The 24,869-nt window shown below is 37.4% G+C and overlaps 1 long non-coding RNA gene and 1 other non-coding gene across 3 annotated transcripts in view; one reads left to right on the forward strand and one right to left on the reverse strand.

Annotated features, from left to right (window-relative positions):
- LOC145664597 (uncharacterized) overlaps positions 1-24,869 on the forward strand; it is a 506,108-nt gene that overhangs the window by 246,914 nt on the left and 234,325 nt on the right. The gene's annotated exons all lie outside the window — the stretch shown is intronic.
- Positions 10,221-10,292, reverse strand: TRNAQ-CUG (transfer RNA glutamine (anticodon CUG)). The gene has a single exon. It is a non-coding gene; the product is annotated as a tRNA-Gln (tRNA).

Consider the following 24,869-nt stretch of genomic DNA (forward strand, 5'->3'; position numbering starts at 1 on the left):
CTTCTTTCGCCTCTATTTTCTTCTGAAGCTGATGCTGCAAATTGTCTACAAGTCTCCAGGCCGTACGATAGTTCAACTTGTGAGACTGCAGGTATTTTGAAACAGGCTCCGCTTTTGTAAACAAGTCATGATACACAGAACACGTTATTTCAGTGTTAAATTCTGTCCATTTATTCAGCAAAGTCTCAGCTTGAAATTTTGATTTCGCATCAAAGCGCCTGTTCTGTACAACATCATTGAGGAACAATAAAAATGTAAGAAATCTTGATGATGGACAGTCGTCTTCGTCTTTGTTTCCTATTTCGTGCGAAACTCGTTAGCATCAATTATCGCATTCAGTGCCTTGTTTTTGCTCCACCATCGTGTTGCACCAACTTTGTAAAGTTTTCGTAGTCTGTCGTATCCCTCGTGGCTTGCATCAATCATTTTCTTCCAAGCATCCATTCTTTTGGATGATTCATACAGGAACACAGCATTCATTTGAACCACACCAAATAAGTAGGCAGCTTCAGGGATCTGCTCAGTTGAATTTGTCATAACCAAATTAAGATCGTGAGCCATGCAGTGGGTGTAAATGATTTCAGGATTATCCTTCTCCAGTAATGCTTCAACTCCTTTATAGCATACACTCAAGTTAGCAGCTCCAACAAAAGAGCAGCTTACAATATCAGACATCAAAACATTGTTGGCAGAAAGTACTTTTTTGATTTCATTGTAAGTTCCTTGTCCTGTAGTGTCACTCTTTACGACAATTGCTAACAGCCTCTCAAATACTAGACCGTTTATAACGTAGCGAATTACTATAGCCACCTGATTGAGCACTAAAACATCTTGGGTAGAATCAACCATTACGCTGAAAATACCCGATTTCTTGACGTCTTCCACTATTTTCTTCTGCAATAACTGTCCAATAACACGGATTAATTTATTTATAAATGTTTTTGATAGAAAATACATTTTTAAAGATGCGTTGTTTTTCCATTTTTGAGTTATCAAATATAGACCTACAAGATGTGCCAAAAAGGACCAATCAGCCTGTGGTTGAATATGGGACTAGCTACAAACTAGGCCTCAGAACAGGGTTGAATTCAGGGGGTAGCCCGGGGGAATCTCCCCCCGAAGAAAATTCATTCCCCCCGGAGAAACTCAAAAAATTTCAGTCATAAAATTTAGAAATTACTTCACCCAATTATTTGCTTTCTTTTCGTGCACGTGCAGACGAAATCCAATCTCTCAATATACATATAAATGACGCAGACCCATTCTATATAAATATTAAGCACGTAAGATAGAATACCAAATAGTCAATAAAACTTGTATTTCTTAACTCTATGACCGAGTTTGGCAGAACATGAAATTGTTAACTGTTAAAAAAGGTTTGTATTTTAGTAGGTAGTATACTCTCGCCCTCTGTTAAAAAAAGGTTTGTATTTTAGAAGGTAGTATATTCTCGCCCTTATATATTAGTAGGTAGCACTAGCACAGGTTGAGATAGGAAAGGAAAGATAGGGAAGATCTTTCGATCATTCCATATGATCTCTGATGTCAACAGACTTCAGTTCTTGAAAATGTACAGTTCTTGCATTATTTGAAATAGGGCGCCTAAATCCCATTTTTCGCATCGGAAGTAACAGACGTAAATGTATTTTACGATTGTTAAAGTAAACACAAATTTCTTTAATTAAAAATAATTCCGTTAAAGGGTGAGATTCAGAGGGCGTCATTTAGAGGGATCAGGGAGGAACAGTTATCCCTCCTGGATTAGAGACTTATATAGAATTTATCAATATGATAGTAGTATATAAGTGAAAGATTGCTATTGAAGGTGATGAAGATCCTGCTCAGTGCCGTGCCATGGGGGAGGGGCAAGCGGGGCGACGGCCCCGGGCGTCGAAGTAAGGGGTGCAAAATTCGGGAGGGAGAAAGAAAAGAAAAGAAGGAAAGAAACACAGAGGAATGAAACACATGTGCACATATATAAAATGAAAGGAAAAAAAGTGATGAAAAGTGCTCAAAATCAAGGAAAAGCAGGGTTTACTTTTTAAAATTTTCTCACCTTTAGCGGCTGGTCTGTCGACCTCACTCATATATACGCGGGTGCCGTCGTATACTCTCGTGCCAAGCGCTGATTTTCCACGACACGGCACTAATCCTACTGAAGATTTCGCAAACTAAACTATTGATGTGTATGCAGTGAAGAAACCAAGGAGAATATGCTTGATTTAGAATCAGAAGTGTGAGAAAGAATGATAACTTTTTGTTAAGATATTCCTATGTATGTTTGTTTTAGGACAAAAAATATTTGAGTTAATTTAAATCTTTTTAAAAACTTCTACATTAGTAACAAACAGTAACTACTGAATATAGGAAATAACAAACATAGCTACTCTAAATAGCAGTTAAAGTTTAGTGTAAAATATTTTTGCCAGTCTTTATTTAATGTCTTAGATGAAATCAAACGATTGTTTTGTTTAAATTATAATCTCACATTGAATATTTATCAGCAATTAGTCTCAATATTAGGTAAGATGTGTATGTGAATGGAATCGTTATATATGCTGCTTTCTTGCAAAAATACAGAAAAATAACCCTCCCCCCCGAGGAGTTGACATTCCCCCCCCCCGGGTGAAAATGTCTGAATTCAACACTGCCTCAGAATTCAACGATGAAAGGGCCACAACTGCCCAACATAATGGAAAAGGGTGTAGGGTATTACCTGACCAACATGATGATAAAAGGGCCCAGGGCTCCAACTGCTCAATGTAATAAAAGAAGGGTCCCAACTGCCCAATATAATGAGAGACTACCCAACATAATGAAAAATGGTCCAGGGCCCCAACTGCCTAACATAATGAAAAGGGCCAGGGCTCCAACTGCTCAACGTAATGAAAGAAGGGCCTCAACTACCCAATAAATTGAGAGAAGGGCCCAAGACTCCAAGCACAAACTTGATCAGTTTGCAATAATAAAAAACCATAGTGAAAGATGGGCCTAGGCACAAATGCAGTAACAAAAGGGTTATATTGAAATAGTTAACTTACTGATGGAATAATGAAAGAGGGGGTATGCGTTGGCAGCATAATAACCAGTGATCTACCGAATAATTTAGCTTTCTTCTGATTTAGTCTTTTTCTCTTTCTCTTTCTCTCTCTGTTTCGTTAATCTCTTCTTCAGAAGGCCTAGATCGCAATAGCGGTCTAGCGGCCGTAGCCATTCCACCCTTGGAATTTCCTCTTGGCAAATTAAAGAAGTATTCAATTGTCATGAATAGTATTTAGAGGATGTGGATGATGTAGAAGTTTCACTGGACTTCGAAGAGAAAAGAGTTTCGAAGAAGAAAAAATGCCTCGTGGAAAAGCTAAAGATGAAGCTTCAGAAATTACTCCAGTTCAGTAATTTAAACTAATCTATTTCCGTATTATCGTTTGTTCTAGGTCTCAAGTATTGAAAAAAAAAAAAAAAAAGATTTAATCTAAAGAATGATATTTTGAAAGATTGTTCATAACTTCATAAAAAAAAAAAAAAAAAAAGTTCCCTAAAATTGCAGATATTGACGAATTCCCAACAAAAGTCTTACGCACCATTTGTCAGCTAACTAAAGTTAATAGAAGACAGAAGTGTTCTTATAATAGAGCTGATACAGTTTGCTGAGCAGTACGACAGTTTTTTCAAGACTGGGTTGAATCAAAATGATGAAATAGAAGATGTGAATAACTTAATTGAAGACGAAGAAGACAATGACGGTTCAGAGTCAGAAGAAGGCGAAGGGAACTACTAACCGCCCAGTGAAGAAGAAATATTCTAGGTGCATAGCATGTGCCTTTAACATTGTTTTCGTGTTGTCACAATCTGGATTTTTTGCCAATCTATATACAGCTTACAAGTTTATAACTCTGCCTTATACGTAGGTAACCTGAGAAAGGATTTTTTCAAAACTTAAAATTGTTAAGAATAGATTAAGGTCTTTGTTAAACCAAAATGTATTGTCTAAGCTACTTTTTATGAATGTAGAATAAGACTTGTAAATAAATTTAGATAAAAAAATTTGATTACAGATGAAGCAGGAATAACGAGTGAGGAACTTCGGAAAAAGTTATTAGTTTAATGAAGCATTAAGGCGTTAGGCCTATACACCTGATCTAGATAAAAGGGGATTCTCTTCTTTGTTAGTAAATATTATATTCATACTAAGAAAATATTCTTCTTCATCAACAGCATACAGTATCAGATATTCAAACATTATAATTTTACAGGTTAATAGTTTTGAAATTTCTTTTTTCTGAATGAATCTAACCAGGGATGATATCGAAACTGCACCTTGAATTGGGAGACATTCTATACATTTCCTGATAGGACATCTCGAGCAAGTTCCAAAACAGGTGTTCGTTTCTTGCCCGGAAGTGGCCCCGCCTTTGCAGGGGCTAAAATATATAGAACATTTTGACCTATTTTCTATAGCAGGTGTACATAAAGTACGTTGCTACCCCTAAAAGTTGAAACCTATGCTAAAACGCCAAAACACCTGTTTCATTATTGTAAAAGCATAATTTAACGAAGTGAAAATATTTGCCCCAGGGTCTCCGCAGGGTCCCAGGTGGGGTCCAACTCAAAATTTGCAATTGAAAAGAGAGGCAAGTAGCATATCGTTTGAAAGCTAGTGTTAAAAGAAAAACGACAACAGAAGTCTCACAGCTCTAATCAAACTCTGTGCGAAATGGCGGAAGATTCAAAATTTGAAAACAGTGCATGGCCACCACTAGAATTCCAAAACAGTGAAACAGGTGCCAAAATTCTAAAACACGTGTTTCATTATTTGAAAAGGTCTATTTATCGAAATGATAATGCTTACCCCAGGGCCCCCGCAGGGTCCCAGGTGGGGTCAAACTCAAAATTGGCAATTGAAAAGAGGGGCACGTAGCATATCGTTTGAAAGCTATCCCGCTAAAACTTACCGAGAGCCCGTCTGGTAGAAGCGATCTAGAAACCTCTAGACCACGTGGCTGTTTTGCATTTACAAGTGTCGTTTTGATGTGAAGAACCAAATAGTTCGAAATTTGTTTCAAAGCTTCAGGTGTAAGGGGTGGTCATGAACTTTAAGATTCAGCATGTAGACGTAGTGTAAACACCCCACCATTTTGCACAGGATTGGCGTAGAGACGAAAGATTGGTTCCATACGCTGTCTGTTTAGAGAAACTTTGAAAGAAAATACTATTTAACCCATTTGAAAATGTGTAGTTTGGCCGCTGCCCGCATATAGGAACTCCAGTACATAGGTTTTCATTTCTATACATTGAACGTTTGCAATGACGAATTTAGAAAGCCAGCAACCCTGACCGCAATATTCGACGGAGCCATGTCTTCTAGACTGCTTCTACCAGACGCGTCGTCGGAAAGTTGAAGAACGATAGCTTATAAACGATATACTTTTTGAAGCCTTTCCAAATGAAAACTTCGAGGTAGACTCTGCGTGGAACCCTACGAGGGCCCTGGGGCAAACATTTTCATTTAGATAAATTGCACGTTTTAAATACTGTAATACATGTTTTGGAATTTTGACACCTGTATCACAGTTTTGGAATTCTAGTGGTGGCCATGCACTGTTAGCTGCAGACTGTTTTCAAATTTTGAATCTTCCGCCATTTCACACAGAGTTCGCATTGAGCTGCGAAACTTCTGTTGTCGTTTTTCTTTTAACACTAGCTTTCAAACGATATGCTACTTGCCTCTCTTTTCAATTGCAAAGTTTGAGTTGGACCCCACCTGGGACCCTTCGGGGAAGCTGGAGTAAACATTATCATTTCGATAAATAGACCTTTTCAAATAATGAAACACGTGTTTTAGAATTTTGACACCTGTATCACAGTTTTGGAATTCTAGTGGTGGCCATGCACTGTTAGCTGCAGTCTGTTTTCAAATTTTGAATCTTCTGCCATTTCGCACAGAGTTTGATTAGAGCTGTGAGACTTCTGTTGTCGTTTTTCTTTTAACACTAGCTTTCAAACGATATGCTACTTGCCCCTCTTTTCAATTGCAAATTTTGAGTTGGACCCCACCTGGGACCCTGCGGAGACCCTGGGGCAAATATTTTCACTTCGTTAAATTATTATTTTACAATGATGAAACAGGTGTTTTGGCGTTTTAGCATAGGTTTCAACTTTTAGGGGTAGCAACGTACTTTATGTACACCTGCTATAGAAAATAGGTCAAAATGTTCTATATATTTTAGCCCCTGCAAAGGCGGGGTCACTTCCGGGCAAGAAACGAACACCTGTTTTGGAACTTGCTCGAGATGTCCTATCAGGAAATGTATAGAATGTCTCCCAATTCAAGGTGCAGTTTTGATATCATCCCTGGTAAGTAGAATACGTACGCAATTTGTATATACACCGTATTTCTTTGATTTTATAGGATTTTTAGGCAGATTTTTATATTCCTATTCAAAATTACTATTTTAAAGGTTGAAGTAACCTACGTATTGTAAGTTTCATGTAATAAAATACGAAAAGTATAAAGTATTCCTAGTAGTATTTATTGGTTACTTACCTTATATCATTGATTAAGGGAATGAAATTTTGCTTTTAAAGAATATTATGGTGGAATTTATTTAATTAGCGAATGTAAGTCTACTGTAGGTTTGCTCTTAAAATAAAACCCCTACAAAACAATATGGCACGTAATTTTACTTAAATGACCAATAATAATAGAATTCAGTAATATACGCATGTGGGCATATTTTAAAGGAGCCCCAAGTCTTCAGCACCGCGGGATCCCAGCGATGCCAGACCGCCCCTGGTAGAAGTAATCCTTTTCAAACATCACTGTTGAGTAACTAATAATGTCAATAACTCCAAATTACACGCAGGTACTAGCAATGACATGTTGTACAAAAGTGCCAAATCTTACGTGTGGGAGACGATGGAGGATTGCGATATGAACCCTAACAAACTGCATTTTTCGTGGCTGACTCAGTCACTTACTTGCTGACAAATGTTTGGCATGTTTCCAACTACAACGATTAATAATCACTCTGGTTCTTTTCTTTATAATAAATTTGAGCCATTAAATAATACACACTCCCTCCTTTTTTTTATTTGATTCCATTTATTTGTATGTGGTTGTCCTGACTACGACGTTCTAAAGACTTATTATTTTTGAAACATTTGAATATTTTTATATATATTGACAATCATATTATTTAAAACATTTCTTTCTCTTCTTCTGATAGTAAAAATCGGCCAGCCTAGTACATATTTGGAATATCTTAGGGCCCAAAATTACAAGTATACAATACAATGTACTGTTGTACAACCAGCTAGAAGTATGAAATTTCGCACATTGATAGAGGAGTAACATGTACATCTCTAAATAATTCCAACATTTCAGGTACCACTGCTAAGGGCAACGAACGGCGTCATCAACCCCTCAGATAGACCAAAATGGTCGTTTTCAACGCATCAGCAACGCCAAATTATACACAGATACTAGTAATGATTATGTTGTACAAAATTACTAAATCTTGCGTGTAGGAGATCATGAGGGTTTGAGATATGAACACCTAGAAACTGCGTCTTTAATGGCTAACTCACTCTCTCATTGACTAACATAAATGTTTGGTATGTTCCCGATTAGCTAGGAACACAGATTTTAGCACATTGATAGGGGGTAACATATATATTCCTAGGAAATTCTAACATTTCGGATATCACTGCTAGAGGATCAAATTGTGCCATCAACTTCCTAAATAGATCAAAATTATCATTTTCCAACAAGATTTTATTTATATTTCTGGAAATTACCGACATCTATGGTCTTAAGCGCATCATATATGAGGGCGAACACACTATCCGCGGAAGGAGGAATGAAGGTAGAGGTCTGGGATCTGTATATTAGGTACAGTTCTGGCATTTGTCTGGTGTGAATTAAGAAAACCCAGGGAAAACCTCATTCAGAATGGCTGGTCTGGAGAAGTTGTTATACCTTTTCGACTGAAAGTCCTCACCGAGAACCGAACAAGGGATCGTTCGCACCAAAGACGAGAACGTTACTGATAACGCTACGGGAGGCCAAATGATCATTTTCAAGACATTACTGTTGAGTAACTAACAACGTCAGCAACGCTAAATCACACTCAGTTACTAGTAATGTTATATTATACAAAAGTACCAAATCTTAACGTGTGGGGGATCATTGGGATTGAGCTATGAACCTTCTCAAACTAAGTTTTCTGGATGACTCCTCATTCACTGACATGTTTTAAATGTTCCCGACTAGCTAGAAATACAAAATTTCACACAAAATTTGATAGGGGTTAGGTACCAGAAAATTTCAACATTTCTGATACCATAGCTAAGGCCTATATTAAGGGTGGAGCAATCCAGTGCCCTAGAACTAAAGGTAATTCGAAGGTTTTTAAAAACTACAGGAAACATATTTTTAACCCCCCAGAAAAACCACATACACAGTGTCCGTTCACCACAAAGCTCACAAAATGCGAGCCAGGATTGAACAAAGGACCTCACACACTAGAGACGAGAGCCCTACCAGTTCGATCCCTGGCTCCTCTACTTACTATTACTGAAATGTTCTACAAAACTACTAAACATTAAGTGTGGGGATTCAAATGGGGTAGAGATTCCCACCCATTGAAACTACATTATTTATGTAAACTGTGGACGAAATCGAAACGGTCATTTTCAGGACATTTCTACTGATTAACGGGAAAACTGAACAAGTGTTGAACATCTTTCCGTTATCTATTCCCAGTCTCTTCACTAAAAAGAATTATGTCAACGACTAACTAGAAATACGAAAGCTTGCACATTTATATGGGTGGCATTGACATATCCATAAAATTCCAACGTTTCGGGTACCATTGGTAGGGGTGGGGAGAGGGAAGAGTGCCATCAAATTCTCAGAGTATCTCTTCAGTAGAGTCGAAAAAAAAAATGTACAACTAATTCCCAATAAAATGACTTTTGTCTTAAAGTCAAGCCAATATTCTACCAAGAAATACATTAAAAATTGTCAAGCTATCTAACTAACCATTACAATAAATGACTGACCCCCGTTTTACTTTCATCTGATATTGAGCGTGCTTTCCATATTGTTTAACATCATGGGCTTCTCTTCAGTCCGTATTTTACCTCTAACTTACGTACGCCTTATCGCCAATTTTCTTCATCATCGCTCAGCATTCATACAAATTGATCAAACACATTCCTACCATTTTATCCTGGAAGCTGGAATTCTGCAAGGATCCGTCTTGTCTCAATTACTCTACATTTTATTCGTAGCTGATATACCACAACCTCTATCACTAATCTATTCCTTACAATTTGCAGACGATACCGCATTCCTCGCTCTATGTTCGTCGCTAGATCGTATAAACTTAGGAATTAGATTTCTGGGCTGTCGGCACATATGGCCATTTAGCCCGTCATGTACGTAAGGGACGACGTCTCTCGGCGAGCACATGATCTGATGAAAGGGAAGGAAAAAATAATGGGAGAAGAAAGGAAGCGGCTTGAGACCATTATGCTAGGTACATCCCGGCATTTGCCTGATATGCATTGGGAAAACCCAGGAAAACCTCACTCAAGATGACTGGCCTGAAAAAAACTGTTACAGTTTTTCGACCGAGTGAGCTCCCCCTCCGGGAAACTAGATCGTATAAACGGAACAATACAACTAGCAATTGAAAAATTTGTCAGTTGGTATCTCAAATGTCGGTACCTCATATGGAAATTGAAACTAAATCCAGTCATAACTCAAATGACATTCTTTAATCTCAAACGCAACAACTACAAAATTCTGAGCGATTACATCTCACACTCCTAGGTTTACATAGTGTTGAGTATCTTCGCGTCACCTCCATAATAATTTAGAAGTTAATATATGTTGGAGAATCAATTTGTTACGTAGTTTAAGAGGTACTAACTGGGGTCTAAATACGAAACTCATACTTCATACGTACAAGGTTTATGGCCGTCCTGCTCTCACTTATGCTCATATCGCCTCATTATCCGCTCCCCTCATTTACCGCTTCATATTAAGATGAAACGAAATCTTTAAGTTTAACGTCCCACGATAATGCCGGCTTGGCTAAAGAAGATGATGATGATGAGAAATGGGTGAAATGGTGGAATGAAGGAAGTGAGAGGAAATGGGAGAACCCCGAGAAAACCTACGCACACAGTGTTTATCCACCACGAAACTCACTTGACGCGAGCTGGGATCGAACCAGAGACCCCACGCACCAGAGGTGTACGCTCTACCACTGAGCCACCGCACCCCACCGCCTCATATAAAATTGCGATGCACATAAGCGTTAACTTCAGAAATACAGTTGACTGGCCTGAGATTATACAGAAAGAGTAAAACCGCGGTAACTTGGTCGATGGTACCGGTTCAGTTCCCGGTGGGGGGCGGGATTTATTTCTCCCTTGTACCTTCACTTCAAAATGGCTCAGAGGTTCATCCAGCATCTACAAAACGAATATCTGGGGATTACAGGCACCCGAAACATGGTGCTGACCACATTACGTCCAGTGAAGTTGACTATGAGATAAAATTTGAGGTTATATCTTCTTAAAAAGGCATCGTAAAAATGATGCCTCGTCTCGAAAACTTTATGTTTGTGTTGGTAGAGCTCTCGTCTAGTATCTCGTAACGAAAATTTTGTCTCATCTCTTTCCGTGAGCAAATCTATCTCCAATACTTGCCAAAGTCAAGGAAGTATGGGGACCCGCCTCCATATCACCCTGGCGTCTTTAACGCCTCTTTATACAGAAACAGCAATTGTCTTTTTTTTTCTGGTCTATTGGTTAGCGCGCACGTCATTGTTCATCAGAGCCTGGGCTCAATTCCAAGTGGGAATCATTGAACACACTACAGTGATTTAGGTTGCAATTTAAATAGAAGTCTTCGTCTTCTATATCAGTGCTTCTAACAAAGGCTACATAGATACAAATCAATTAGAAAAAGAAATTAAAGATATAGTCATGGTATTAGTCTTTCTATATCTTCCTTGTTATCATATCAAAACTAAAAGGAAATGCATGATGATACAATTATTAGAAAATATTTAATTGGTTGCTCGAGTACTTGAAATTGAATATTTCTTAAGCTTAATTGAAAATATGAGCTTTTTGCTCTGACTACTTTTACAGCTTTTATAAGTACTATACTTGTAAATTCCAATTTTCAACAAGAAACGCACACTTTTAAATGCTGTTTACAAATGTAGAAATACGAGAGAAACAATATAAATCAGTTTCAAAGTGTAGTTTTGTATCATGCTTCTGCGAGTTAGAGAAGCTTTGATCTTAAACATTTATGTAAATGCCATTGCTCTCTTAATTAGGGAGTTTTTAAAAATATATTATTCAGAGGAGTGTATCAAGAAATTCTGCTGATGCCACTCACTGATATAAATGATTGCATCCACCTGCACCAGTGGATGCTAATGGACCTCAAGGCCCCATCACAAGGGGCAAAGGTCTTCCGCTCATTGGATATTGCAGAAGCCACACACGGGAGCGCACGCGTTCGTACCTCTGGCCATTACGTGTTTCCGGGGCTGTAATGTGGCACTTCCGGCCGGTCAATCTACAGAACTGCAAGGGCAAAAGGTTAGCATTGAGGATGGGTGGGTTACTGAGAGGGTGAGTGAGGTGAGGGGATACCTATTGGCTGAGCACTATCAAAATGTCATCGTGAAATCCGTCGGATCCGAGGCAATACATATGCATCTGTTAAACAACTTTGGGTGGATGGGATTGTTTGATGAATGTTTTTCAGTACTTTTAAACTCACAGTTGAATTGCTTTCAAGTGGGTTTGACTGACTGACTATCAAATAGGCAAACAACTTCCTATCGTTCATCTGATGAAAAGCACCAGCATGTCTTCCAATTTAACAATAGGGAGCTACATACACCAAAAGAATATAAAATCTAGGTATAGTAACTTGAGAGCGTTTTAATTTTTGTTCTTCTTCTTGTTCTTTAGATTGGCTTGCAAGTATATATCTGCAATTTGACACAAAATTCCAAATAAGCTCCTATTCTATCCTCTATACCAGAGATTCCTAACCTTTTTACCTGCAACTCTTTTCGTAAATCTTGTATACTCCAAAAGCCACTAAGCCTATCTCCTCCCTCGTTAGTCATACGTGCTTTTTATTTTATCCCTTCTGCGATTTCAGATGTAGCATTGAAGTTTCAAATCTTCAATAAATAATAATAATAATAATAATAATAATAATAATAATAATAATAATAATAATAATAATAATAATAATAATAATAATAATAATAATAATAATAATAATAATGAATATTTATTTCCAGCGTAACTTCTGCATATAATTGCAGTGCAGTAATATTTTTTTAATCAACTTTACTAGCGCTCCTTTGTTTGCTCTTCATTCCGCCCCCTCACCTCTCTAGCTCAGAAACCATTGCTCTACAGCCTTCAATATTATAATGTCATTCGAAATATTTATTTGTCTTCTTGCTTCTTCTAGTTTTCTTCTGTAAATAAGATGCAGAAAGAATGATATTTGATATATAATGTACATTTACTAGTATTAAAATAACGCAGGGATCCGCAGTGGCTCAGTGGTAGAGCATTCACCTCTGGATCACGGGGTTCTTGGTTCGATCTCAGCTCGCACCAAGTGAGCTTTGTGGTGGACATACACCGCGTTTTCTCGGGATTCTACCGTTGCCTCCCACTGTCTTCATTTCACCATTTCATTCATTTCTCATTACCGCCGTTTCCTTTAGCCTAGCCGGCATAAACATAGGACGTAAAACTCAATGAGTCCATTTCATTTTCATTTCAAAATAAAATGAGGACACAAATTCAATAGCAAATTAGTTTCCGTATTCGTTAAAATAATAACAGTTACAACTCAGACACTATATACACAAATTAATACAAATGGAATAAAGAACGATAATAGGAATGACAGACAAAAGAAATTCAGCTTAAGAATATATCACAGGTACTTAATCTTAATAAACAAAAATGGAAATTACCTTCAGTGGCGTATTGAAGCTGGGCTTCCGGGCTTAAGCCCTCCAAAATTTTATGTACTATATTAAAGTATATGGCATACCTTGCAGAATTTTCACATTTCCTGGAATAAAGTTAGCAAAGCCCCCCCCCCCTCCCGAAACAAAATCGTAAATACGCCACTGGTTACCTTGTTTGTGATTGCATCATGGGAAAACGACTAAACCGTTCGAAATGAATTTTTATTTTCTTACGAAATAATTTTTGCAGTCATCTCACAAAGTATTTCATTAATACTATATTTTTGCGTTTTAACAATATGGAGTTTCGCGCACGTCATATTGAATTTAATGTAACTTCGTTATACTCAGTATCAGTGAGATTATTCTACAAGTTATTTATAAACAAATGTTATCAAGGAGTTTAGAATTTTAAGTGAATTTTTAAGTTTAAACATACGGCATTTAGCTTCCGTCATATTGAATTTTATTTGATATCATATACTCAGGTCACGGTTGAAATTATGAAAAATTTCGATATCTCGTTCATTAAACTCTACCAAGTCTTTAGGTTCTATCATGGAAATTGTGCTTTAATGATACAGCTTTCTGCGTTCATCACATAGAATTTATCCATGACGCCACATATACAAAGTCACTCTTAGGGTTATAATAATAATAATAATAATAATATTATTATTATTATTATTATTATTATTATTATAAATATCGAGATTACTATCTTTTCATCAAATTCTACCAAACCATTTAGATTCTACGCGACAAAACCTAAATAGTTATATAGCTATTACTACACATGTGAATTAACAATATGAAGTTAAGGATCAACAGTTACATTTTATATGGCAACATATATACAATGTTACAAATAAGCAATGGTAGATCCACAAGGAGAGTGGAGGGGAAACGCTGTCTCAGAGACTACTCACACTTTTTCTTTTGATCTTAACCCTTTATTGCAGGAATTAATTTTGGTCGCGTTGAAATTATTTTTCTTCTTTCTTTTGTTATGAATTACTTAGATAAATGTAAATAATATCCAATAATATGATCTTTTTAACGTTTTTACTTCTGGGGTATCAAGTTACAGGATAGATGTCATGGTTGTATTACACTAGTGAAAACAAAGTTTAGTGTCAATATCAGCAGAAATCATGTGGTATGGAAGATTGTGAGACAATTGTTTATTTTTTTAATGTTAAGAGAACAAAAAAAGGTTTTGTGAAAAAAATACAAATAACAAATGTGCACGTTTTGTGCTTTCTATATGCTTTTTGACGCTCTCTGACACTCTCTGTCCGACCTATGCCACTAGACGAAAACTGTGGTAGAAAGCTTACACCATTGGTGCCAAATGGCATCGGTATGCGCTATTCGCTAATGTACACATTTTAAGAATATCGTTATTATTGTTATTGTTATTGATTCACTATGATGACAATTGGCGTTAAAATCCATTTTAGGGTTAATACGTTTTGTGATATACTGAGCCACGTGTTCTTCTCCCAAACAGTAATAGTTTAATAGGGATCTGTGGTATACATGTGGTACAGGAGTTGACATTGTAACAGAGCTTTATGCTAACATCTGCCTCTAATATATGTTGTTGGTTGGAATGAAGTTTAACTCCCTTTACAACACCAAGGCTATATTAGACATGAGACTGCAGTTTTAAGGTGGAATGGGAACAATTGTAATGCGTTCAAATTGCAAGGCTGTCCTCTGGGAATCAAGCCCGGGATCCCGCACAGCAAAGAAGCGCGCACTAGCCACTAGATCAACGCGGAAGGCATACCTCTCTGTTAAATACGGTAGTTGATATAACGTTCATGTGTCAAGTAACTGAAATAAGGAAAACGTCGTTTTCCTAATTTTGTAAGTTACAATTTCCATACTGTTGTTTTCCTTTCAATTGTGTATATGTATACCCTGGTGTAAAATAAAATGAAAGAAAACAGATTAAGAACCGTTTCCCTACTTTTGATTCCCTATTTGAAATGCTCCATATCGTACTATATAGCATCACATTGCAATTAATAATTATAGCTATATATGATACAAAAATTCCAAACATAAACACCTCATTTGTTATGCTATTTATGGAAAATATATAGGCCTGTTACCCTTTATACAGGATTTTTTTTTTTTTTTGTTAATATCCGCATATTACATCATTTTGTTCTGTTTTGGCGATTTCGTATCTCGATGTTACGTTCATCGTCCAGAAACCAATTCATCCTCCCCAAAAGACCCTTCTGGCTGAGTTAGTGATCCTTAGAGTACGACAAATCATCTTATCTTAACTATATATAAAACTACAGGAACTGACATAAATTAAAATTGTATTTCCAGTTGACGTGGAAAGTTTGGCATGATTATAGCTTTCCGGGACTAACCCACAGGAAAATTACCAAAAGTGAATATTTTTAATTTTTAGGGGGTCTAATGGGAAGATGAAGAATTCTCCATGTTACTTAAATGGGTCCGTTTTTGGACTTAAAATCTCATATTTTAGATACTTGGAATTGGAATACAAACTTGAAATTAGGTATGATTGTATGTTTTCATTAGCTTTACCTAAGTAAATCATCAGAAATAAAAATTCCCCAACTGTAGAGTGGTTTTTATGGAGAACTGAAAAATCTTTCCCGTGTTATTCATATGGGACGTCTTCTATACCCCAAAATGTTAGGTCACTTCCGGTAGGATTAGAATCATTAAATTTAGTATGATTGTATCCTTCCGGGACTAACCTACAGGAAAATTGCCAAAAATGAATATTTTTAATTTTTAAGGGGTCTAAAGGGGAATGAAGAGTGAGTTTAAGAGGTGCGAGGCCATAGGCCGTGTAAAGGTGGAGGTATGGGGGTGAAGCCTCCAGCTGGCTAAATTCAGGAAATATGAAGAGCATATGCACGAAATTCACTGTTGATGCAAAGGCTGATACGTAAGAGATGCGAAACCGTAGGCCGAGCAAACGCGGAGTCTGGGGGTGGAGCCCCCAGCTAGCCAAAGGCTAGTCTCATTTATAAAATTCTACCAAGATGCTAGATTCTGTATTTGAATTAAGTAATTTACAAGCATACCTATATTTACTGATCTACTAATGATAAACATTGCTTTTCACTCACCTTAGCAGTAGTTTGGTAAATATCCCTGTATTCTGTATCTATTGGTAACACTAGTACTCGTAATTACCGATTATTTGTCGAGAAATATAATAACATATACTGTTGAGGGTTGATCTCAAATATATATTAGTTTTAAAAGTCTAGGTGATAAAAAAAAGGAACGGAAAATAAAACTAATCAGACTAAATTAATTAAATTGTGGCGTTTTCAGTTTATGAGCCAGTTAGATGAAAAATGATAAGCTTATTGGCTCCCAATGCCAATATTTGAGATTCTCGTCACCTTTTTACTATTTCTTCACTCAATTATCTCCTTATGCTGATCAACAGCGAAACTTCTATACTCGCGTCGGAAATTGAATCCAAGATTAAGCACACAACAGGTGTGGAGAACCACATCAGATGTATTGATGAACTCCATAGATATAAAACAAGAACTAACAGCAGTATTCACTGTTCTCAAAACATCCACAAAAAGTGAATTGATTTAAAGAAAAAAGTAGTTTCCCTGTTAGTTAAGGATCAATAAATTATCAGAAAGCTGATGGTCCTGCACTAGTACGGTACTTGTATAGTACTTCAGTACAGGAATGGCCATTTTGCAATAGGTGCTCACCTGAGTTCAGGCTCTCTATCCTCAGTGAGGCTTATGGTCACTAATTTTAATGAGGCTTCCACTCATTCAAGTTAGGGCTTGTTATCCTCAATGAGGCACACGTTTGCTCCATCTCGCGCTCACTATCCTCATGGGGCTTTCCAAGGATTCAGGCTCGCTACCCACTTATAGAGCTCCATTCACATAGACTGGTGCTCAATTATTGATTTCGAGCCCAAGCTAGGCTCGCAAGTTTGAATCTCTGCTTCAATGATGAAGGTGATACAGCTACCGTCCTTCAATCACGAGATCGGGTTAAATTCCGGTCTAGTCAACAATTACTTGTTATTTTCTTTTTCTTTAAAAAAAATAGTTTCGAGCTCCCTCGTGACTAAGCGCTTAGCTATGCGCCTTTGGCGTGGAAGACCTGGGTTTGATTCCCGACAGGAACTTATATAGTTCGGGTCGCACATTAAGCTGTAGGTCCACGTCTCATATAGCCTCACTGCTGAACGAGACGCTAAACTCCAAATCAAACCAATAAAAAACTAGTTGTACCTCCAAAGCCTTCGGCATGTGTTCAAATTGCCTGCAAACTAGGGATATCTTTTGGTGTCAGATAGGACCAGGACAATGAGCGACAACTAATAGCCTGACTATGAACTATTAGACGCGTGACTGAAGACTGAGACGTTGATCTATTATAATAAGGATAACTATTTAATTTAAATATATAAACAGATATTGTGTGAAATCGATACAGTTACATCTATAAATGCTGCTCTTTAAAACAGAATAACTCGTAATATTCCTATAACTGACTTCCAGAATCCAAATCCTAGATCAATTTCATGGAGAATACATATTTTTCCTTTTTAATCATTTTTTACTGTATGTAGAAAATAATAACGGTAATGAAATTGCTATTAATACTTAATCTCATTCTCAAAGGCATACCGGTACTACATCGTATGAATTCCACTTATGGAAATAAAAAAGCATAAATTGTCAATAAGCAAATACAAAGCTGGTTCTAGTCCATTTCTGATTTATTTGAATCAAATTCTCCGTATTTGTTGTCTGTAACCATTCGTCTCTTTAGTAATAATCAAATATTTTATTGTCTAATTATCCACCAACTTGGAAATGTAAACTTTAACATTTACAGAGACACTTAATTACCATGACATGTAAGATAACACTGCCCGCAAAGGGTAAGTACACAATGGGATGATAGAAGGTGAGGGAGACCGAAGAACGGAGAAGCAAAATGTGTAAACATACGAAGTGTTTGTTTGAAGACCAAGAGATAACGTATAATTTCTTCATAGTATTAGCTTCCTAGCAGGCGCTTCGAGCATTCAAATCTCCAGATCTTTTCCCAAGTTGCTTTCCGTTTGTCTCCCTTCTGTTACTTGTCTTCTTTTCTTGTCGTAAGAATATACGTAAATATGGACAAACTTCTAAATGCAAGCCTTCTCTAGAATCGGACATTAAACAAAGAGGTTAAGAGCTTTCTTGTACTTACTTACTCCATTGTTATTTCAAGTGATCGCCTCTTCTTGGGTTTCTGCAGACTGTTTGCTTACCTGAGTGAAATAAAAGAAAACAAACGCGTGTAAGTAATTACAGCTACTTGCCACACGAGAAAAAGTAGAATATTTTAATTAGTGAAAATTCAGAAATTTTTAGAGAATTCAAACAATATTATTAGTATTTAACAATGACAAATACATAAAGATGAAGCATATATAAATCGATAGATCACATCCAGGAGAACACAATGATATGAGTGATTATAAATCCATATGCGTAGTTTGCGAGAAAATAGAGAAAAACGAGTTTCTTCGTAAAACCCAAAAATTGATGCTGTACGATAACCACATCATATATCAAAAGTGAAACAAATACTGAACCTACCCACATCAAGTTTCTCTCTATGTCACTAGCAAGATGGCAGCACACAATATGGTTAATGACAGGGACGTACGTAGAGGTGGATTCTGAGGGTTTTGACTCCCCTTCAAAATCTCAACTTTTCTGTAAATTTAGTCTAATTTCAGAAATAATTTTACAATTTTTAATATTACAGTGAAACCTCTCTAAAGCGGACAGCCGTGGGGAATCAAAAATTGTCCGCTATAGAGAGGTGTCCGTCTTAGAGAGGTTTCGATATTTTCTTACGTAAATTAGTAAATAAGGTGATATGTAATTACAAACTATTGAAGGTAATTTATCAAACCGTTCTATGATTGTGGGCATGTCGATATCTGCGGATTCTCCACAAATCGCTTTGAAAGAAATTTTGTCTAATCCGAAACTTCTCTAACCACTCGTTCGAGACCTTGAAATCTGAAACATTCATTTCTGTTGCTACCTCTAAATTCTTAGCTTTTAGCATCGACTCTAACACAGGATTTTTTTTTTCATTCCGCACTCTATAAAATCATTCACTTGCACACCAACTTTGTTCAAAGCAATGAGACACAATTTTCATTGTCATTTTCTCACCACAGCTTTATTAACTTGTCTAGGTTTTATATGATCTCAGGTGCTTGAGTTTTACCGATACAAAAATTTTCAGCTATCCTTCGCACACCTCAGTATTCTTCGAAAATTCAATCAATTCGATTTTAACATTAGCGCTTCTCGTGGCATTTCGAAAGCTCACAACAACTTACACCTTATTGCTTCCGTCTACAAATAGAGGCACTAAGACAATATGCGAATACGTGAACAAAAATTACCAAACATGTCTTCTGCTTGATTCCAGCAAAACAGTAAAATGACGTGTCATCCCAAATGGCAGGCAACTGTCAATCACTTGATTCTAAAACAGGTTGGGTGGGAGTGGAATGCAAGCAAAGGATATGAAGGTGTTGTTAAACAAAGACGCTTCATCTGAGTTTCTGAACAGCCAGTTGACAAGGAAAAATGTTATTACAATGTTTCCTTGGTGATATATGTATGCATTTCTGAAAATGTATTTTTTCTGTATTTTTCAACTTGTTTCTAGAGAAAGTGTCCATAATATGGAGGTAAATAATACCTATAAGAGACAGAAAAGGCTGTCCGTGTCCGTACTAGAGAGTGTCCGCTTTAGAAAGGTTTGTCAACATGGTTTTTCCTATTACAGTGTTTGGGGATTACAAAATATGTCCGTTATGAGAGGTGTCCGCTTTATAGAGGTGTCCGTTAGTAGAGGTTTCACTGTATTTATTTTCAAATTGGATTTAAACCTCCCCCAAAAATCTTTGGTTTCCCTGAAATAAATTGCTGCGTACGACCCTGGTTAATGAGATATATCCCAAAAATTATGGTTAATTTTTAAACTTTAATTTTTGTTAAAATACAATATTCTCCAAAGATATAATAGATATATCAATTGATGGATCACATCGCGCTGAACAAAATGAATTTGCTTGAGGGTAAATTCTCATGCGTGCTTTTCAAGGAAATGGAGAAAAATGACGTTTTAGGGGACTAAAATTATGTCGTTTGCTGCCAATAATAATTGATAGATTTTATTATGCTGGAACAGATAATTTATTTATTTATGCACTGTATATTTAAAAAACTACAGCATTAAGTAGCAAATTGTATCTATTGTCGTTTGTCTCCTCCTAACGGTGACATTCATACTTCTAACAGTGACACAAGAACCCTCTCAGTGAAGCACATACTATTAATACTTGTAAGGTTTTCAGAAAAACCGTCCAGTATGATATATGCAAGATTTGAAATTGTGGAATCTGAAGTGAAACTTATATATGCTTGTGATCGTGCAGTGACTGCCAACCTTTATGCGCTACCTGCCGGCAGCTCATGGAAAACTTTCGCAGTAGTACTGTGGCCAATTTTGATTAGGGACGAAAGGAAATAAAAGAATGTTATCTCAGTAATGGCACTGAGAGTCAGGACAAAATAAGAAAAATATTTGCAGCCAGCTAAATTAAAAATAAATAGGTAAATAAAAATAAATATACAAGGATAGCAATTTACAAAAAATGTTTAATGTACTGGAATAACAAACATTGCTTGTAATGGGAACAAAATGATGTCAACGTATGAACTTTCTAAAAACTAAATATACCTAAACAACAAATAACTCACACATTTTTTTAAAAAGAATTTTATTTATTCATTATTTGAGAGTCGAACGAAACATACTCGAAGGTCTGATCCGGTTGCTAGCTGCCATTTTGCCATTTCTGGTTTGTATAATCGAAGCTATAAAGATCCTTCCAAACGTTATTTTTCATGTGCTCATCAAAGCCAATTAACATCACACCCAGAAAGGCTGCTAAAACTGCATATTTTGTGATCTTGAGGAATTTTAAAGAAAACTGCTGTTGCTAACACAGAATATTTTTCTAGCTCATACTTTTCCTCTTTGAAATTCCAAATGAAAAAATTAATGCTCATTGACAGTTAATTTCAGTTTAAACTATGATGAAGTTCTTACAAATTTATGAAGACAATATCAGAAATGCATTTAAGCCTTCAATGTAACTGAGTTACTGTCGTAAATTTATCTTAGTTTTTAATGAATTAATTACTTGAGTCACGCAACATTTGAGAATGCAATTAAAATGAAGCTCTCGCTTTCACTAAAATCTGTAGTCTAAAACTGAGGTTCAATTTTAGATGTTATTATAGTATTCTCCTTATTGCAGTGGGAGCGGTCATGGGTTCGATTCCCGGAGGGTCACTCGGTCGAAAAAGTGTAACACCCTTTTTCAGGCCAGTTACCCTGAATGAGGTTTTCCTGGGTTTTCTTCATTCCCACCAGGCAAATGCCGGGATGGTACCTAACTTATAGGACCCAGGCCGCTTCCTTCCTTCCTTCCCCAATCCTTTCTTCCTTTCATTTCCCCGGATTGTGTGCTCGCCGAGGAACGTGATCCCTCAAATCATGAAGGGCTAAATGGCCTTAGATGTCGAAAGCCCAGAAATTTAAATCCTAAATTCCTAAATTCTCTTTATTTAAACGCTAGTTTGTGGGTATATTAATACATTTAAATGTGTTATTCTCGGTTGTTGACAAGCTCTAAAATATGAATTGGAAACTGTGAATGAATAAGTTTCATTGCTCTACTACCATGATGTTATTTGAGATTGGATTAGGTAGAGTTTAATGTACCTTTTCAGCACTGAGACTATATAAAACAAGACACTGTTTAAAATAGGATCCAAATTGCTACTCGGGTTTTATATCCGGGGCAAGTTCTCTCACCTAGAATAGAACCTGAGACTACACGCACAGAAAGTACGCGCGTTAGACACATGGTCAAGAGGAGCACTAAAGAAATTAGTGGTTGCAGTATCAATATTTCATATTATCATATTATAAAGCGGTTATATTTGTTTGTTTGCTGAAGTTAGAGTCTTTTTTCAGCAACAAGGCTATACGGATGTGGCTTTATAGTTTAAAGTGAAATTCGAACCACCGTAATGCGTTCAAATTTCAACTTTTCCACAGGAAATCGAACATAGGTTCCTGTGCATCAAAGATCTGTTTTAGTTAGATCTGCCAGTGGGGAAGGCTGTACTGTTTATAAATTGGTACAAGAATTTCCTCGTTTTCTGCGTGGAAGATCCGAGTTCGATTCCCGCTGGAAACTCATGTGGTTCGGATCCTACTTTAAGAGGTAGGTCCCGTCTTAATAACCTCGCTGCTGAAAAGGGCGCTAAGGTAAATTCAGAAAACCAAACAATCAAGAGTCTTCCTGCGTAATTTTGCCCTGGTTATACTCGTATATGCATACTCCTTGTGGATATCGTACAGTGTGTGCACTGTGCTCTAAAATAGAAAATATACTTCATTAAAGTTTCTTATTATAAAATAGGTTCGATTATATACAATACTCATCAAGCACTTACGCCAAAATATCAAGTTACTCATCAAATTGTTTTCTAATAGATTCCTACAACTCTTCGTCGCGTCTTCATAAAAACGTAAATGTTTCCACTAAGTTCCTACTGAACATGTTATGGTACTAATGACAGATAGCTGTATATTATTTCCTTACGGTCGCTACACCTGCAACCTGAAATAATCGCAACCTGCGACAATTGTAATCAACTGAAAGTGTCAATATATTTGTTACTGATATTCAATAATAATAATAATAATAATAATAATAATAATAATAATAATAATAATAATAATAATAATAATAATAATAATAATAATAATAATAATATAGACAGCAAGATTAATGATAAAATAGTACTATTTCTCTAACTTTTTCTAGATTTGAGACTGGCAAAATAGTCGGAAACCCACATGGATGCGCAACTATTTTGGTTAATTTTCACTTTGTGGTCCTTTTTCAACGCTTAGTTATACAAGGTCTGTATGATAAGTAATGAGACTCGCCGCGCCGCGGCGCGCGTGTCGCTGGAGCGGGTTTGTCGGTGATGGAGGATGTAGGGGGGGGTCCGAGCAAAGCAACGCACCGCGCGTCAGTTGGCTCCGAGCCTTAGTGGAGCGCGGACAAGCCTTGGACAAAGCCCTTGTGAACATTCTTGTCACGGCGGAAAATCAACAAACATGGAGGGTTCCATCGAACAGCGTTATGCGATCAAATTTTGCGTTCGCCTGGGGAAAACGGCTACTCAGACGCTTTCTCTCATCACGGAGGCCTACAAAGAGGAAGCCCTATCCAAAGCCCAGGTGTTTCGTTGGCACAGTGCGTTCCGGAACGGCCGGGAAAGCGTTGAGGATCTGGAGAGGGCTGGACGCCCGACAACAGTGACTACGGACGAAACTGTGGCAAAAGTGAGGGATCTCCTGAACTCAGACCGTCGATTATCGTTGAGATTGATTGCTGATGAACTCGATATGAACCACACAACAGTGCACAAGATTGTGACGGAACAATTGGGAATGAGAAAAATCTGTGCGAAACTGGTGCCGCGAGTGTTGACTGACGAACAAAAGCAACGACGTGTTGATTGTTGTCAGGAACTGTTGAACCTCATGAACAGTGACCCTAACTTTGAAGATGACGTCATAACAGGTGACGAGTCGTGGGTGTTCCAGTACGACCCTGAAACGAAACGTCAAAGCGCGGAGTGGCACACTCCTGCGTCCCCGCGCCCCAAGAAGGCCAGAATGTCGAAGTCAAAGGTGAAAACAATGTTGATTGTTTTTTTTTGACAATGTGGGGGTGGTCCACAAGGAGTTTGTACCCCAAGGACAAGCCGTCAACGCCGCCTTCTACAAACAAGTCCTTGAGAGACTGCACAGGAGCGTCAAGCGGAAAAGACCGGCGATCGCTAGCCGGTGGAAGTTGCATCACGACAATGCCCCTGCCCACACCGCCTTCTTAGTGACCTCCTTTTTGACCCAGATTGGGGTGGAAGTCCTTCCACAACCACCCTACAGCCCAGATGTGAGCCCGGCCGACTTCTTCCTCTTCCCGAAGCTGAAGCCACGCTTGAAAGGAACCCGTTTTGCAGACGTCACAGCCATCCAAGCAGCCGTGACCACATTTCTAAAGGACATGCCGGCTGCTGACTTCCAGGGGGCGTTTGCAGCGTGGAAACATCGATTGCAGAAGTGCATCGACGCAAGAGGAGAGTACTTCGAAAGCTTTTAAGTCCCTGTACAGATCAGATCAATAAAACAATGTTTCCAGACCTGGTCTCATTACTTATCATACAAACCCTGTACAGTACTGTTATTATATACGATATATAAACAATGACGTATCAGCATTATATATATGTTGTCAGTTATCCAGCGTTGCCAATGTGTGTGTAATTACACAAAATGTGTGCAATTTTGTCCTGTGTGTGCATTTTGTGTGTAATGCCAATCTGTGTGCATTTTGTGTGTAATTTGGCACAATTCAAAATTTTGATCATTGATGATTTTTGCGAAGTTCCTTTCATTCAAACATTCATTATTTCCATTTTTTCTGAAAATTACCCTCTAAAAATTATAAGTGCCAACGCCTGACTCCAGGGCGGCGCAATAAAACCTACCTTTCTTCCTTGGTTCCTCAATCTTGTTTTTCAGAAGTGGGTGTCATGATTAGTGATGGGTAAATTCCCGGGAAGATATTTTCGGGAATATTCCCTGGGAAAGTTCCCG

The sequence above is a fragment of the Thermobia domestica genome, chromosome 11, assembly GCF_964235325.1.
Source record: "Thermobia domestica chromosome 11, izTheDome1.hap1.1, whole genome shotgun sequence".
Taxonomy (NCBI): domain Eukaryota; kingdom Metazoa; phylum Arthropoda; class Insecta; order Zygentoma; family Lepismatidae; genus Thermobia; species Thermobia domestica.